Raw genomic sequence first — 19,666 nt, forward strand, 5'->3', positions numbered from 1 at the left:
GATGAATATAAACAAGCTGATCAACACTAAATACTTCCCATACACATGATAACAATGTTATGAACTCTAAATACCTTGGTACTTTACACTTCTACTAGACACTAAATTACAATGACTGTCTAATACATGCCCACTGGTAATTTCTAGGAATTCCTTAGTTTCATATCAATGTCCTTAACCATATATCAATATCACAATCCAGAACATGCCACTCACTTGAAAAAAAATTATTACAAGAAGCACTATCAAATGAGGATCTAAGGTAAATAGGGAATACTGACCCATTGCTGCAGAACATCACATTCAAATGTCACCCTACACACACAAAAAAAAACCATTGCAGATATAGTTTGTGTCAACACATCTGAGGTCTTTTCATAAACACTGTTTAAAAGTAAACCGAAACCCACTTTCAAATGAAAGTCAATGTGCAGGTACGTGCATACTGGATACACAAAATTCATTAAATACAAAATTCATACTGTACATTTAAATGAAAGAAAGAATGTGCAGTACAAGACTGATCTCACATCAAAATAATAACCTTATCGTAAATGTTAACCAAAAGTTGGTTTGCTTCTTTACACTTAGAGGGGGAAAAAAACCTACCGAACATTACTCAAATAAAATATTTCCCAACATCACAGTGTTTATTGTAAACCCCGAGATTCTACTTTAGTATATGAAAAGATTTTCTCCAAACATCATAAAGTATCACATGAAATGAAAAGAAAAAGAAAGAAAGAAAGAAAGAAAGAAAGAAAGAAAACAATGTTAGACAAAATTTTCATCTTTAGGGGCTAACTTGTAAGCCCTGATAAAAGTTTAGCTCAATACTCATACCAACATGAGTGGAGCAAAAATGCCCCTAAAATAATAGCTGTGACAAAATTGGCACATACATATAAATATCTAACTACACAGCTTTGTATCTGTGACCCTATTTCCCCCTTAGTTTATTTCCTACTTCAAGTATTAGGTTGCAGAGTTAAGGTAAAGACCTGATTGTAAGAGACACAGACGATTGTCCCCTACTGCGACAACAAATTTGTCATGAGAAACTACTTTTGTTGTCTGAGTTTCCAAGTGCAACATTTGTCATATGTGCTAAATATACTCCCGAAAGCTTTGCTGTTTCAAAAACAAAGATCTAAAATGCCATTGATAGTTAAAGGACAAACTTTTTAAACATGAATGAAATTTGGAATACCTACGCTATACTAATTCTATACATTTTACTCTATTTACTGAAGACAGTAGCATCCAGCAGAACTCCTGCTCAAATAAATTGCTCTTTGATTGCACCATGAATTATGGTACAAATAAATAAAATATCTTCTCTAGACAATAATTTTAAAGGGGTTACTATGTATGGCTCATGTAGGATGTTTAGGGTTAATTGCACCACAGGTTCAAAAAATATTTTTTTTCTAAATTCAGTGCAAGACTTTTGGAGTATCCCTTTAGATTTCTCTTTTTTTTTACAGCAGCAAAGAAAAACTACTAAGGATTAAGGCCACCCATGCTTAAATTTATTGTTTGTCCTTTAAAAATGCAGATATTCTATTCCCACTCCCATCAGCATGGAAGCATTTCTTCTATGGACAAAAAGATGCCTCAGTAAAACATCCAAACATTTGCACGTCTGCCAGACTGACTGAAAATGTTCACGGAGTCGTAAGGATCCTCTCCTTGAGAAGTGGTAGAGGTCTGACTATCAGTTATATTCTCTCACTGAATATGACGTATTCACATTTTTATTTTTCCTTACATGTGCTTTAAATTTATTTTACTAGATACATTTTGTTGATACAAACAGCCTTTAAGTGCTATTTGTTCATTGGCATTTTCTTCTTTAACATCTAAGATTCATTGGGATCTATGTTGGACTGGTTTTCAGCATAGAAAACAATAACAAACAGTTCTTCATTTACAGGAGACCTCGTGCATACACTGTATTCCCAGCAATCTTATATTTATTTTTGTTTTTTTTTTTTTAAAGAGTCCCAGCTTTTATTTTTGAAAACCTGTATGCATTTGGATGGTAAAAGGCTGATACATCCTTGTGTATATGTCCATATATATACATACATACGTATTTATATACGCCTCAAGCTTTTACCATCCAAGAATAGATACATCTTGTAGATAATCTTATATTTATGCTCAAATTAGATGTCCTATGCATTGTCAGAGACACACACCATATTTTCATAAAGCTAATCTTTGTCATCAGTTATTAGTACCAAAAATTGATTTCATTTCCAACCTGGCCCAGAGCTTAATACTGGTTATACTATCAATGTTTTTTGGTTTTTGTTTTAGGTTTTGGTTTTTTTTTTTAAATTATTATTATAACTTTATCTTAGATATAAGAAAACAGAGGAGGGTAAAGTCTTGGTTTTTATTTTTTGGAAAAGCCCACATCTAACTGGGGTAAGATTAATGCCAGCACCCTTATATAGCATTTTACTAATACCTCTTTGATAATCTAGTGCAATAGAAGTGATACTTTAGAACAGACTAGGTAAAATCAGCAAATGCAGATACCACACCTAAGAGAATCTGAATTACTTACTGAAATCAATATCAATTTACCAAAAATTAGTTAAATAACCTGTTGAACTTCAATAAACAATAATATTCTGAACAGATGGTTTCTTTGTGAAAACAGAGTAACTTGCAAGACTCACTAAAGACAGAAATGAAGCTCTTCTAATTTCTGCTTGAGTCTCCTTCATTATTTTCTGAAGTATCTAATTTCATAGTAGACTACAAAAAAATAATGGAGAAAATGCCAATTAATGCAGTATTTCATCAGATATCAACCTTGACATTCATTTTCTGCATCTGTGATCTTCTCCAGGATATCACGGTCATGTTTGGAGATCCAATGCAATAGATTATCATCGTTACCTTCCAGTGCTACATTTTTTATCTTCCTCTTTCACTAGTTCCTCTGACAACTATAACAAGGGAACAAAATATTCCAATTAGTAACATGATTGAAGCATACAAAACATCCTAGTTTTCATCTCATCAAGCTTCCCATAGACATCAGTGGATATATTGCTTTCCTAGGGACTACAGATTAAGTGAGGATTTAAATTTGATTTGTGACACTTACTATGTTCATAAGGTAGCAATTAATTTTAACAGCTGATATTTAGGACAAGATTCCCCCTAAATGGGAAAGATTTCAAATCCCAAAGATGTGAAATTCTATTCTGCTTGTGATTCTGTAAACTGTGTGTTTTCTGCTCATATCTATAGGTGCAGTAGCTTTGAAGTGGAAATGCTATTAGTAAAACAAAACATTTTTATTTGAAAATGAAAGGAATCATCCATTTATTTCCACTCAGTTCCATGGCAGGTGGGAATATGTAATACCTCTAGCAACTCTCTGTAACTGAAGGTACTGAAAGCAACATTTTATTGTTATATTTTAAGCACTTTAAGTCCACTTTAATTTACAAAACAGTGGAGGAGAAGGGTTTTATGGATACAAGAACCTCAGGTTTATAAAAGTTAAAACATATAAGAATCTGTTATGAGTTTTTTCAGCCATGCAGTCACTAAGCAATGACTTGCTCTTCATGGCTTGCCTGGCATTGCTGAAACCCAGGGGACTATGAGAGGTAAATGGCCTAAGCCCCAGTCAGTCAGAGGGAAGAGTCTTCCTGCTTTCCACGGGCTTTGGATGAGGCCCCATGTCTGACTGTTAGTGCCTACAGAGCGAGGCCTGAATGATTTTTATTGTTACACTAGTTCTGTTGCAAGAAAATGGCACAGTATTCTTGAACAGAGAGCAGTGAATGTCTTACATTATCTGGATATCAGAGGAGTGGGAGGAATTAAATGATTCCTTTACAGGGCAGTTGTTCATTTATCTACTGACTTTGTTTCTAGAAAAATGGAAATGCATTATGTATGGGATTCTCCATTTTTGACCTTGCATTTACGTAACCTTAGAAGTTTCCAAAATATCCAATTTTATTAAAATGAAATTGCCGTAGAATGCTCACACTTTTGTACACAGCTGAAAAATTGTTATCTTTTGTAGATAGAACTAGTTGACTAAAATGTTCCTTTAAATTCCAGAAGCTAATATTCAGCAGAGTAATTATGCTGTCAGTAAAGTGAAACACTGTTTACAGAATAAACTTGCAAATGATTTTAAATCCCTATTTTCAGGTTCATGTCTGTGTGGCAAGTACGTATAATGGTTTATATAATACAAACTTAGATGAATAGTTTTACTTTTCCAATGGGAGGTTGGTACAATTCTTCTGGTTAAAACACTTAGGGACTAATCCAAAGCCCACTGAAATGTGGAAAGGTTCCCACTGATTTTAACAGGTTTTGGATCTGGCCCTTGAATGGAGAAAAAATTACTTCTGCAGAGCTGGAAAGCCAGGGAGTTCCTAAAGTAGATCATGTTACTAGTTCTGGCACATAAAATCTTTGCAAACTTTTTATGAAAACTGTAAGTCAGAGCATGCATTACGTTTTGTGAACTGTGCATAGCTTCCATTCTTTTGTGTGCTGAGTATTTCTAAATCATCATTCAAAGAGATATATAGGCATAGGAAGCACCCATATAAATTAATGGAAAGAGTACATTCCAGAAACTGTAGCACAAAAATGTCTATTTTTTTTAAACAGGTTTGCTAAAACATAATCACAGCAAATCTTCAAGATACTTGATATTTTACAAGCTGAAGTTCCCTTGCAATTAACAGTCATTTACACTCTTAAAAATAAGAACCCAGAATAAAGTGTCCAATCTGAGGAACAGCAACAAATCACAAAATACAACGTCTTGCCAGCTTGCTCCCCAAATTTTCATTGGGGTTTTAATGTAGAATGAAACTGCCAAATAAACCCCACCCATTCATCAGGAAACCACGTATGTATGGAAGCATAGCAAAAACTTGTTCTCCACAGGTAGGAAATGCAAAGTATTTCTCAAGTAAGTCAAATAAATATATAAAAGGATATTGCTGTCAAATACCAACTCAGGTTGAGTAAATTAAATTTATATTTGTTTCTTCAATGCTGTACTTGGTATAGGTCACTGAACCTCTAAAACAGAAATAAAATTTGGTAACATTGGGCCTGAGATTCAGCAGTGCTCCTGCTGAAATTAATATCTTATGAGTTTGGCACCTCTGACACTCCATTAGATACCAGTCAATGAAAAGAGCAGAAGGATGTGACGATATAAAAGTGTAGTAGCCCACAAATATTTGTTCAGATTGTTTTTCCTTTGGATAAAGAAAGACACCTGCCTGATTACTACTTTTTTACCTCCAATCCTTTCCTCTCAGCAGTGATTTGCAGAAACAAGCTGGAGAGGGTGGGTAAACACAAAGGGGTTAAAGGGGAAACTGTTTAATAACAGTAGTAAAATGCAGGCTATTTTTGACATCTGGGTTAATGTCCATTATGCTCCATATGCTTTCCAAATGTTTGCAACAAGCACCCAGGTACAAAAACAGATACCCATTCACATAGGCTTAAATTGCCCTCTTCTAACCTGTTACACATGGTACCTACATAAAAGGCCAACAACTGATATGGTAATTAGTGAGTCAGAAGGAGAGGGAATAGCCACTTTATTGCAGGGAATTGGTATCTGACCAAATGTGAGTAGAGAAGGATATCATTAATGAAAACCTGTTAGGGTTATTTCTGCTCCTTAATCTACGACAAGGCATCTGCATTATAATGTGACATCTTTTAAAAAGCTGTCAGGATGAATTCCTCAGTTTCCTCCTCTAGACACATTTATCATTACTGCGCTCAGAGTACCAACAAACGATGGGACAGTATTTCATTTTCTGGAAACAAGTAACTAGACTGAAAAGTAGGATTTAAAAAATAAGTCTATAACTCACAAAGCCTTTGTCAAGTGACCTCCTGGAACTCAACTGTGCCTCTCGCAACAACAAAATCTAAATGACATGAAGAAAAAATAAAAAGCATTCTTAGTTTTTACTTTTGTCTGCCCTAACCATGAAAGGAATGACACAATTAACTAAGACAAAGCCCTGGCATGGCGCTGTTCTGAATTCTGTCCCTGCCACTAGCTTATGGTGTGATTAAGGAAAAAGTCATGTCATTTTTCTGTGCCTAACTTGCTCTTTGCTATAGCAGGGACGACATCAGGCTCCTCACAGGAATTTGCAAGGCTTAATGTTTGTAGTGTGCCCTAATAGTCTTGGATGAGTGCTAAGTATTATTATTTTTCAGTTCCTGCATTTGATTAAAACTGAAATAACATAGTAAAAATTAAATTAATGTATTAAGTTACAAGTAAAGAGCAAGCATGTGGTTTGTGGAGCTACTTGTAACACTTTTAATACCAACATGTATTACAGACTAGGTGGTTCCCGAGGTCTGTAATGACATGTACCATGTGGGCATAACTTAACAACTGCAGAATCCCCCCAGATGTTGGATTCAGCCAAAAAAAATCTGTTTGTGGCTTCTGTGCAAGCCCAGGGCTCGGACCAGTGGGAGCACTGTGGGCTGCTTTTCACCTGCCCCTGAAGAGCAGTTGCAAACACGATCACAGTCCAGATATTTGCAGCTCAGCACAAGAAGCAATATTAGGTAGCACAGATCCGCTGGAGTGCTCACCACTATGTAGTTCCCTTAACATAGCATATGAAAATGGCATGGTATGTGCTATTTGAACTTCTCTGTCATTACAGTCCCAACAATAAATACTGTTCTTGCTACTTCCTCCTGGCAAGAATGAAAACTCACCTCTCACTTTCCAAATAATACAGTATCCTGTTAAAGCCTGTTATATCGATGTGAAAATCTCTAGCGAGGAGGGTCAAGAGGAGAAATAATGAAGTCATTAAGTTGTATCCAAACTACGCAGAAAACTTTCAATGCTGAGATGCCAAAGACACCTAAGACACTTGTTGAGCTGAGTGAAAAGGTAAAATCTAGTTTAAATTTATAGCATTCCTTCGGTGTCCCTCTAGGAGTTTGGCTTTTTGCCAGCGTTCCTTGTTAAAAATTTGTTAAACGTGTTTGGCATTAATGCAAACACAAAGTGCTCATTTGTTACAAATTCTATTGGAATGCATTCATTTAAGGCAATGAAGTAGTTACCAGAAAAGAAAAAATGTTCATTAAGTACATTTTAAAAATACAATGATGTATGCGGTGCATAACTATGGCGCCCCAGTGGCTATATAAATATCTGACAGAATAACCACAAGTTGTGTTTGGTTTGAAATTGGAATCTTTTAAACATAACCGATAGAACAAAACCTGGTTTTGTTTGTTGTCAAAACTGATGTTAGTCTCTCTTGTTTAGAACTAGTTAAAATAACCAAAGCTTTGGCATACAATTTCTTACATCTCAAATCAATAAAGCCCACAGGTTAAAGTAACGCTAAAGGAAGTTTCTCGATTCGGATGGTAAGTGCGGCACTGCAGATTATCTGGAGAACACTGAACACAGAAAGTAAACACACTGCTTGGAGGAGAACAAATTTTAGTCATTCTTAAAAACTCCACTTAAGGAAATGTTACCTGGGAGATCTGCAACTGTCTGACACCATTCAGGTGTACCCAGGCAAAGGTGTCCTGCCCTACTCTTAATGTACTAATCCTTTCAGAAAATCAATAGCTTAAACCTAGTTTACAAAATCCTAATAACAAATCTCTCTTTTATAATAACAGGAAATATCCCTCATAATGATAACTCTTGATTTTGAATAAGCAACTCGGAAGCGTATTTCTTAGAGGCTAGAAAATATCTTCTTAGCTACATTGTACCATTTTTCTTTTTTTACTTTTTCAATGATTTATAGTTACTTACAATAAAGCTTAGAAATGGTAAATACATGAGTAAAATATACTTTAAAAGCAAGATCCAGAAACTATGTGATTTAATTAAATATTGAAAGGTTCACAAGAAATATCAGTATAAAAAGTTATTTATAAAGACAAAATTAACTTTGTTCCAATTCTGGCAAAGAAATTATTTATCCCATTTTCTGCTATTTATGTTTAAAATTCATTATACAGTAAACTTCAGAAGGATCTGCAGCTAGTGGTACAATCACTGCATGAATATGATGAACTTTCCATATTGCTGTAATGCCAGAACTGTTAATCTGAGTTAGGGATAAAAGCAGATACCATTGGGATGAATAAAATCGAATGGATCCAAGCCCTCCAGAGAGGAAGAGTCCTTGAAAACTACTGTACAATTATATGATGAAATTATATGAAGCTTATGAACTTTGAGATTATTTGGACAAGGATGCCTTTTCTTCTGGGAATGTGTATAAATCAAAATTTGACAAGTGGTATATGAGTTGAAAGACAGATTTTTTTTAAAAAAAAACTTTTTCTTTTCATAAAACAAGTCTAGTCCAAATCAAAGCTCTTCAGAAATATGAGAAAACTCAGCACATATTCTTCAATCTGTCACTTTCACAATTAATTAAGAAGAGGGTTATGGGAAATGTTAAGGATGGCTTCAGACTAGTACTCTTCGATGGGCTGAGCTGGAGTGGACTGAAGATGACGGGAGAATTTCCATCTACTCCAGCGGGCCCAAGAGCCGCTCACGGAGGCAGCAGTGACTCAGCAGCGTACTGCATGGAGCTCTTTGTCAAGACATTTATGACTTCCTTAAGATGCAGCATGTAAGACTGTTAAGACTTTTTTTTTTTCTTATTTAAATCAAACAGAAGTGATAAATAAAGAAGAGTTCTTGGGTAAAGTTGTTCAAACAACAAGAGTTCCCAATATGATCCTAAAATCTGTCAATAGCAGAGATTACTTAATGAAATTTGAAGGAGCCTTTTTCATCCTTGCTGATGTGGAATGCCATTTATTCTCATGCTAGGGACTAATTAGGGGCCTTTTTTGAAGATCAAGGTTTCGCGATCTCTGCTTCTTAATAACATGGTTTGCCTGTCTGCCACCTGGGACAAGGCAAGGCACTCTCTAACTCCTGAACAGCAGGCACTGCCTTAGGCCATTGCAAGTGCAGGCAGGAAACTGCTCCTGCCTTCTCAGTCCTTTAACCCGCTCGCTGCCGGCCCTCCACAAGCCCACTCAAAGTCCTCGATTGGCAGTGAGCAATCCAGTGGGAAAGCACTAAGTTAATATAATGAAAAATCATGTGGCTGGAAATGCAACATTAAGGGCAAAATTCTTGTATTGGTGTGGTGATGAAGATGGCACCAGAAATCGTGCTCTACATATAAACTGGATTGAACGCATGTGGCGGCGCTTGCTGCAAACCGGCATCCTGCTTGCTGTGCTCCAGGCAGACAGTTTGTGTTTCTGGCAGCTGGGAAAAGAAGTGGTTAAATAAAAGCTGTGTCAAGCCCCCAGTCTAATAAGTCATCTTATTAGGAAGTTGTGATGCCCTGTTTGCCCTAGCCTGTGGCTTGTCTGCTCCACTGAAAGGTCTCCTGCTGAGACCTTTGTGGCATTATATGAGGTAGAGAAGGCTGCTGCAATATATGAGCCTTGGTTTTGAGCAGCCAAAACAGCAGGAGGACTAAGCTGCAAAGAATTAAACATGTAACAACTTTGTAAAAGCACAGACAGTGATTGAGGTTGGCCCTTTTGCTGTTGACACATTCTGGCCCCCGTAGGTTGTGGTCACTAAGCCCATTAGAGCTGCAGTGTGGCAACATCTAGTTCAGCAAGTTCAATGTGTTTCTGTTTTACTTCTAAATACTGGACGCAAGCTGGCAGTGATAGGAGAGCGGAATATGGCACGAGAAATATGTCATAAACACAGTCGTCATTGTCAGAGATGTGAAATTACTTTTCAAACTATTTATTTTTGGCAGATGGAGATTCGGTGTATTTTTGCATTTTGTTAACTGAAATTTAATTGCAACTTGCTGCATGTTTTGTTTAATTAAAAAAAAAGGAAACCTCAAGATGCTGTTTTATCTTAAACTGGATAGAGAATCTTTTTTTTTTTCTAGAAATTCATTGCAAAATGAAAACAGAAAAAAACCAAACCCACTGAAATCTCAACTGGTATAAGTTTCTCTTATGAGCATCCACTTATTTAAATCAACACTCCCCACTGCTCTTACTTTTAAAATTTCTTTAAGATAAAAGATACATTTAATTCAGATTTTAAAAACTGGATTGTGAAATGGACAAGAAAGACAAATTAAATTAACAAAAGGAGATATTATGGATGTAATGGAGCTCTGAAGGGTCTGTTTGCCTTTCAAAACTGCATTGTGGTCCCACACTTTGTAAATCCCTGCAGATTTATCACTGCCAGCAGTTACCAGTTTGTAGATACGGAGAAAACGATGAGCTGGCTGAACACTTGTGCGTCAGAAACATTTGTCTCTCTCAAGCCTGTTACGTGTTGCCACTGCCTTCACTCCCAAATGAGCCACAGCTTATGTTAAGAGGTTGAATATGCAGAGAACGATAAGGACAGGTCATAACTGAAGCAAGGAAGGAGCTGCCAATCTTTTGCTCTTTCTGTCCGCACGCATTTCCATGGTGCCCTCCCCTGTTTATTCATGGGTGAGGTAAGAGGGTTTTTGCTCAGGCGTAGGCACCCTTTGGGTGCACCCAGCTCACTGCTCCTGGCAGCGCCGCTGAGGGATCAGTACATTCCAACTTGCTGATCCACGGAAACGACCGGCCACTCCTTTTGGAGGGACAAAAATGATGTCAAAGGCAAAGCACTTTCTTTGGCCACTAGTGATGAAGGAGTATTTCTTTTCTGTTCTTAAGAGTTCGCCTGAGCCAAGCAAGGTCATAGCTGTGGCATTTCTCTGGATGAGGGGAATTTCTAGAATTTGTAGGACTTATTTTTTCTGTCATCTTTTTAGATTTGCTGATAGTTTGGGACTAGAAGGAAATTCTTAAAATCTCATACATATTTGTCTGGTTTTAGAGAGTATGACTTGGTTTTCACCTCATGCATCCTACTAGCGTCAGTCAATATTTAACAGCTAAAATTGGCTGGCTGTTGTGCTTGGAAAACTCTAGTTACTGCGGCTGTCACCACACTCTGTTGTTAGAAGCATATTGGTTACTAGATGTTGCACCAGAGTAAATACTAATAAATTTGGTGGTTGTGGTGAGGAAGTTTAATCCAAAAGCATTCCAGCCAACGAGCAGGCATACTAGGGCGGTACTCCTTCTTTTGAAGTACCCAAAGGCTGGATGGAGTTGGGAGGAATAGAGGTGGTGAGGGCTGAGTGCAGGTTTGAGGTACTTCATGTGTGGGCCTATTTCTTCCCTTAGGAAAAGGCTAGATTCTTGGCTAGAGAGGACAAGTCTTCTTGGAAGTGCTGGGCACAGCATGGTGTCCTTAGGGCAGATGACTCCAGTAAATTGGCAGAAGTTTGCTGGGATTATCTTTTTCTTAACCAAATAATAAGCAAATTAATAAAGATGCATCTAATGGCTTGTGTCTGCTTTCCAATCACATTAGATTGCTTATCTTCTGAAGCTGAAAATAAGCTAATGAGCTTCAGAGTATTGCTATGTGGAGCTGAATATTTGTACCAACAGCTGTATGTCCCTATCTGTACTTCGTAATTTAGGTAAACCATTAAAAAGCCATTTTGTTAGTTTGTTCTGCTAGTTAATAGCCCTGTACTCTTTGAAGTTATCCTATCAGTGATATTTAAATACTAATTGCGCTGTGGAGGGCATTGTGAGGTATGCTTATTATATTACTAATAATATAAAAGAAATCAATATACCAAAGGATAGCTCTGAGTTTTGTTATATATGAAAACCCTCTTTTACAGTAAACAAGATATACTTTCATATTCGTCCCCTCCAAATGGTCCTAAATATTTTTTTTATTTTACATGGTTCATGTTACGAACCTACTTACAAAAGTGAAGTGTGATATTTACAGTTGCACCTTTTAACGTCAAGAAGAAAAAGATATAGCTAAGGAAAGTGTTAGTAGGTTTGGTCTATTTGAAGTAAGACCAATGCTGGATCCACTTAAAACTTCTCAAACTGCTAAAGCATTACAATGACTGTGTGTGGCAGTGTGAACATGACCATACATGCTCGACAGCTACTTATTTTTTAAATACCCATCCAAACAACATGCAGCATTTTGAAATCTAACTTGTGTGGTCTAATTATGCAATAATTTTTATACTTTAGGCCCCAATATTATGAGCTTCTCCACAATTATGGGTCTGCCCACGCATTTCTCAGTGCATGATAGGGAAGACATAGGGACGAGTTCTGGTAAGCGTATATGTTTTATTTTTCACTCTAAGTGAGATGGAAATGTGCACCTAACATTAAGACAACGCTTAAGAGTCTATCCTGGAAGGGACCTTACAGGCTATCCTTTTACTAAAGACATGCATACAATTTGCTATGCAGATTGAAGACTCACAGCTATAAGTATACCAATAATAATCACGATTGCATAAAAGAAAATAATAAAATAGCAATAAGAAACTTGTTTAAGCAAAATCTTGCTGCTGCCACTCCCCAAACATCATCTTTTTACCCATTTATGAAGTCAAAAGCATGCAAGTGTGTAGGAGCTAGCGAGATCAGAGGCTTAGACTGCAAGATTTCCAAAGGAGATACTCAGATCTTCCGTGCAAGTGTCAAATGACAGGTAAACATATGCAACTAAAAATATGAACTTCATAATGAAATAATGTAAAATTACAAGAGCAATATTTTCTACTTGATGCATTTATAAAAATTTGGTACATTGCAATTAAACCGTGTTTAGCAATACAAGACTAGTAAATTTATGAGCCAAAATAATCACTACAAGCCAACATTAATCACAACTTACATTGAACAATATTTTTTTTCTAGAGAACACCTATTTCCCAATGCCCATTTCCCCCCCCCACCTCAATCTCCCATTCCAAATGTGCAGACACCTTCTCTATTTTTTCCTCTATTTTTCTGCTTGCTTAAGTTTTATTTCGCCCCACTCTTTTTATGCCATTCTCTGCAGTAATGCTCTTACCACTCTCTCAGTCTCTGTTGCCAATCTCTGACCAACTCATTGCTGAGTGGTGGTATTGGACTATAGCTGGAAATCATGTGATATCATCGCCATCTACTTTACCTGCATATTGCAGTTGTCTTGGTTGGAACAAGATAAAACACAAGAAGAGTAATTCACAAAAGCATTTTTCAGGTTAACAATTTGCTAATTAAAAACAGCAAAACAAAACCAGGAGATACTCTTGTGGTGCTTGCACAAATGTGTCAAACCCACTGAGGAAAAAGAACTTAACCCATAAAAACAAATTGGAAAACAAGAACAATGATGGCAGACCAAACTTTCTTCGCTACTCCATTAATTTTAGAAGGAGTAGCAACAGAACTGGTACTTAAAAAAATCTTTTCCACTGAAACTACATTACAAGAAAGTCAAGATCCACAAAATTTGAAGTGCAGATCAAGAACAACTCACATCCTTCCACTATCCCTATGCAGAAGGAAACAGAGCCTGCCCTACCCTTCCGGGGAATGCATCCGCCAGGCTCCATCCTGAAGACTAACGCTAATTTACATCCTGACATTTCGTATATAGTGTTAGGGTTGCTATTGCCCCATATGCTTCAATTTACATTTATCTAAAGGAAATTTCATCTGCCATTTTACTGCCCAGTCCCCCAGTACTGTCACTAAGTCACTGCAACCTAGATTTTGAATTTTCAGAATTCCTTCAATCCTGCAGAGGAGCAAAACAGATTTCAAAATCATTTAATGGGAAATTCCCATGAAATAGATCCGCTTTCTCAAAAGAATAAGCAGAAACCTGCAGGGCAGCTGGAATTGAGGGAAGGCAACCGACACATTTCCATTCTGTGCACAATTCCACATTGTGCCAATCCATGCTTGTGGAGTCCTTTTCTGTACTGGTGTTGCTGGCTGACACAGTGTCAGCATTTTCAGGATTATGCCATTATCAACCTGTACTGGGACCCTTTAAAGCAGCTGGAAAAAAAAAGGGCTCTTTTTGCCTATTTATGCCATCCTGCTCTGAGCACTTCCTGTTGGCCCCAGTAAATCTCTTTGCTAAATTTCAATCGACTCTCTTGGTGTTCCAGCTGTTAGATAAACTTCCAAGGATATTTTTGTGACAGGTACAAACCTAGACAGGAAATCTCAAGAAGAAATCCTAAATTAATTATATGTCAACATTCAAGCCACAAGAAGGAGCAATTGTCATAAATTTTTGAAAGTTAGAATCCAATTTTACTTGTAAGTGCAAAAAGGTTCACTGACTCAGTTGTCAGTCAGTGCCAATAAAATAATATATTTCACATTCTTTAACAGTTCACTTTGGCTAAACATAGAAGGGAAGAAGCTAAGATTAGCGAACTGTATATTTAAATCACATAAAAATGCCACAGACACGAACCAATAAGAAACTGTAGATTTACAAATTATTATTCAGTATTCCCTACTCTCATCTTACCTCTCTGAAAACACACACAAAATATAAACTAATTTTGTGCTAAATGAAAACACCTTCACTGCCCGAAAATCTGATAATGATGCCAACAAGATCTTTCTGCAGTACCACACAACACATATCCCAGCGCTCTCCCTCTATACACACACACTGTGTGTTTCATTTGCTTTACGAATGCTAGCAATATCATGTAAGCAAGGGGTTGAGAGGGCAAGGAGTGTTGAAACAGTACTAGCCCACAGCAGGTTGCCTATGTTTCTCTGATTTTAGCGTTGCTACAGATTTCTTGACAGCTTTTCCAGTTCCTCTGTGCCATGTCCTTGCAGAAACTCTGGTGACTGCATCCGGGACACGTGGGCAGTTTTGAGCGCTCTGCAGCTGCCACCAGCTGTGCAGGTGGCAGAGATTCCCTGCCCCATTCCTCCAATATTCAAAACATTTTCCTGGGAATGCTGTTGAGTGCCGTAACCCTCACTGTGCTCCTGCCCGGCAGTGCTTCCCCGGCAGCACAGACAGCGGTGGTGCGCGTCCTTCCCAGCCCGGCACGTCAGCTGGGCGCAGCTGGGAGCAGAGCTCTAATCCACTCCCAGCTGAGAGCAGCTGAAAAAGCCAACCACTGCGTGTCAACTCAGGTACTCCAACAGCAACCTTGTGCTCTAACCTGGTAGGGGGCCCTTCCAAACCCATCAGCCTAAAGACAAAAGGGAGAGTTTTGAGATACCAGTTGTCTCAGTGCAGAGAAAAATCTGTCATGGGGGTAGGGAGAGAGGGAGTGGGAGAAAACATATTAAGCTTTGCAGGCTGCTTTTCTTGATGCAGCTGTGGGGCACACACGGGAGATGCTTGTGGTCCTCATTCTGGCACCAGGTCTGTAACAAGCTCCGGCAAACAGCAGAGCAATGCAGCACCAGGCTGAATCCTGTGGCATCGATACAGACCTCAGGATGCCGTCTGCCAGGTTCAGAGCTGGTGGCGAGAATCTGTACCAGCCAGAGCTACTCTCCCACCCTTGGCAGAGCTCTGCACCATCAGCCATTGCCTACACAGCCCAGCAACCATTGCTCGTGAAAGAACACCCCAGGGAAGGAGATGCAGCCGCCTTCCTCGTGCAGAGGCAAGGCAAAGGGAGCAAGTTGGAGAATCTGCTCTGGAGCAAGAAGAGTTACAGCTCGGAGGGAGGGAAAGACTTCGAGTATTGACAGGAGAGGCTAGAAAGCAGTCATCTCACACAATGGGCACAAGGCCATGGCGGAGTATTCTGTTCATAAACAATATCCTTTTATAAAATGCAGGTAACATTCCCCCTACTTTACTGAGTGCTTTCGCTTCACAGATGAAAGACACTAAAAGGATCCATCCAAAGCCCAGGGAAGACAGAGTCTTTCAAATTATTTCAGTGGAGCTATGTCAAAGTATTCCCAGGCAGCAAACACTCAGAGACCCATCTGCTGGCAGAACTTGGCCCACTGCATAAATAGGAATACATCAGAAATCCGGCAAGGCACCAGCAGGAACATACTGCACTTAACTGACCACCTTGATTCTGTGTCTCTGAAATACTGTGGATAAATGGCTATTTATGTCACCTTGGGAGAAAAGGAATGTATGATATGGTTATGAAACCACCTGGACTTTTATATATAAAAAGTGTTTTCACTACTTATGGAAAGCCAGACATGTAAATTACGCTACCCTTAGCAAGAAAAAATATGTGCCAAAGACCATGCCTAGGAGCAGAACTCGGGAAGAATGGGGGTATGGTCATGCCAGTTTTGCAGTGTTTTCTTTTACAAGCCTGTTTTACTGCTGAGGTGGGGGAGACTAGTGTTATTGCTTCCTCAGAAAGCTGTTCTCACAGGATTTGACTATTGGTCATGAAAATCTTATAAGGTCAGACAATCCTGCAAGATTTTAACAAACTGAAGGTTTAAACATGTTCCCAAGATTTCTGTTATGTCCGTTTCTAAGATGGAAAGTAATCCCCTTGCAAATGTGTATCCCCTGGGAAACCAGAATTAAAGAAAAGCAAATCTGGAGATCTGAATTCAGTACTCTTGAAAGTTTACACAAATTTGTTATTAAATGATGTATCTACTTTCAGCATTTCCACATGGACAGATAAAGCTGGCATTATCAGCAAAACTACATCTACATATTTAGTATGGAAATAAATAGGCTTACCCTGTTTTCTTGGTGCTGACGACTGATCATTTTACAAGCCCAGGAAGAGACACAGCCACAGCATTCTGTGCCATTAGAGGTCCCCTCGAGGCTGATTGTTAGCAATCTGTGTATTTATCAAAATGTGGACACTAGAGTGGCTTGAAGTAGTTTCACTTCCTCTTAAATGATAATAAATTGGCAGCATGAGTGTTGACTGCCTGAAATGCAACTTCATTACTTCAGAGGTTAATGGAGCAACCTCTCTCTGTTGATCTTCCTGTCACCATTGGCTACAAAAGACTCTCTGACACAGTGCAGTTTTCAGGAGAGGCACAAGTATAACAGAGATTAACCACATCAAAAAGAATACTGTCCTGCTCTATTATATTCTGGAAAGCTAGTGTGCAGTAAATCACAATGGCCAGCAGCATGATCTGCCTTGTCCAAAAATATAATTTGCATAAAAAGAGGTGATGATGCTGTATTACTGAGACAAATACTTTTCTATCTCAAAAAGAGAAAAAAAGAAAAAAAAAAAGAAAAAGAAAAAACAAAAAAAAAATAAATAAAAAAAGAAAAAAAAAGAAAAAAGAAAAAAGAAAAACAAAGAAAGGAAGGGAAGAGAAGAGAAAGAAAGGAAGAGGAAAGGAGAGAAAAACAAAATGTGAATACTTTAATTATGATGTAAAGTATTAGGAGCTACTGATCTTGAGCTATTTTGCACTAATTCTATAGAATCCCTCTTGTATTTCTTACAGAAAGCTACACAGTGATTTAGCCAAACTACTATTCTTTTGAAGGCTGAATTCATGCTTTTACAGGAGATGAAGACTGACAGGAAAAGAGTAGGAGGTGGCCACTGAGATTCAAAGAGGATTACATTTAATGCTGGTTAAGCGAATAACCCACTGGATGAAAATGTATTCATTTAGGGAAATGTGCCTCTTCTTGTTATATGTTACTGCCCTGAAATGCCTGGAAGGTGTGATACCTTTCAGTAATTCATAACTCCTGTTGATCACTAACAACACAATGAACATGTCCCTCACAATTCTGCACAGAGAACTTTGCCCAAGGAAGCAGAACATTCTGTACATCCTATACACGAATAATTGGAAGTCACTTCCAAGAAAGGAGATTAATCCTGTCCTACAAGCAGCATCCACTTTGTCAAGAACACGAACCTAAATTCACAATACACACAGGTCAGTTTTCTTTTTGTGTATATGTGGGTGAAATGAAATTTCTCATTAGAAATGTTTCATTTTGTTCAATATTCCTGTTCACTTCAGCAGATTAACAGATGAATACATAACTAAAAGTACATCAGACATGCAATTACAGCATGGTATATGCATGCACATATCAAGTAATTATATGTGTAGTTGTGCAAATGATTCAGGTGTGTTTTAGGTCACCTATATCCACTCTCCACTTCCACCTCTGCTAGCATTTGGGATGGTGTTTAGCAAGTCTGACAACACGTCTATAGCAAATATATCCAATTCCCTTGTTGAACTCTTTATCTTTTGGAAGTTTCAATTAGAGTATTCAATTAGAATACTTTTGAGCATGAAATACATCAACCTGAATGAAAACATCCACTTCCTACACACAGTGGCAGGTACTTGGACTTCTAATAAGAAGGCAACATTGATAATAAGAAGTCTCTGCTGATAGCATAAGGGAGGAGGAACCTACTGGAAAATGACGGGAGATAAGGAAGACCAGGATTTCTTGCTGGAGAAGCAAGCTCGGGGTGAGATTCCAGGAAGAAACTCCTCTGAATACCAGAGCAACTGTCACCTTCCCAGCCTGTGATCTAATTGTTGTGAACAACAGGACAGGAATTCAGTGTTCAGCTCGGATTGTGTTAGTGGCTCCTTTTGAGACCTTGGGCAAGTTGCTTAATCTCACTGTATCAAGATTTTCTCAACTGTGAAAATCAAAAAAGCAGCTACCAAACCTGGAGAAGTCCTATCAACCTACAGATCAAAGTGGGATGTAAACACTAAGCTTTCTCCTGTACTTCAATTTCTTTACATTGAAAAACATATGCAGTTATCTGAATTCAGGTTAATTACAAAAGTAATTGAGCATAGACAGTTTATAAAACAACTACTATTAACTGCATTTTAATGACATGCATGGTTCCCAGAAAAGTCTATGGTAGGTAAAATAATCCCAAATATTTTAAAAATTTAACAGTAAGGAAATATTCTGGATCTTTAAAATAGATTCTGACTGCATCCACAACTATTTTTTTTTTTTTATAAAAAGCCCTCAGTTCTTTCTTAATTATAATTTTTAATAACCAAGGGCACAAATCTTAGAGTGAAACCTGTACCAGTGCATTTTTCAATGAGATGCAGACTTTAGAAGGATTTTCTTTGAAAAAAAACAACACTTTTTTGATCTTTATCTCCATTTGCATGGTAGAAGTATTCAAAGGAGTGAAGTATTACTGTCATTAGTAAGTAAAAGAGATATCAAGTGTACTAAACTCAAAGATTATCCATCAGAAATGAAAGAAAACAAAGACCCTACAAGTATAACATAGCCTCTTTTTCTGTTGGCTGAAATCTTTCATATGGTATATAATGCTGGCAAAACAGAAATTTTCTATTCACCTTTTTCCCTATTGAAAAGTAATGCTCTCTTTATCTAACCTTTTCTAAACCACCATTGAAAATTGTATTTTCTGATTCAAACAAAACATTGTTTTTCTTTCTGCCTCATATGGCTAATAATAAAGACTTGAGGTAAATCTCCCTACAGCTGCTTTCAGTTCATTTTAAGTCAATGAAACCTATATAATCCTGTAATACAGTCAATTGTTTCTTTTCTACTAGGCCTGAAGGGCTGCAAGCTTAGAAAGGGAAGAATTACTGTTTTGCTTTTAAGCACCTATTAATATTTTGCCCCTCCAGCAGTTCTTTTTTTTCCCCTTTGAAGCCTTTTCCCCACTAAATTAATGTTTAACAATTAAATCAAGCTGAAGGAGATCTTAAAAGATCTAGACAATTACTGATTGGGTAG

The 19,666-nt window shown here is 37.7% G+C and overlaps 1 protein-coding gene across 1 annotated transcript in view; it reads right to left on the reverse strand.

The window, feature by feature from the left end:
- Window positions 1-2,905: 2,905 nt before the first annotated feature.
- ERC2 (ELKS/RAB6-interacting/CAST family member 2) overlaps window positions 2,906-19,666 on the reverse strand; it is a 474,334-nt gene continuing 457,573 nt past the window's right edge. The window contains exon 17 of the mRNA XM_086755571.1: window positions 2,906-2,966. The gene's annotated coding sequence lies outside the window, so the exon portion shown is untranslated. The remainder of the gene's footprint in view (window positions 2,967-19,666) is intronic.

Source organism: Chlamydotis macqueenii, chromosome 10 (genome assembly GCF_036417535.1).
Source record: "Chlamydotis macqueenii isolate bChlMac1 chromosome 10, bChlMac1.mat, whole genome shotgun sequence".
Classification (NCBI taxonomy): Eukaryota; Metazoa; Chordata; class Aves; order Otidiformes; family Otididae; genus Chlamydotis; species Chlamydotis macqueenii.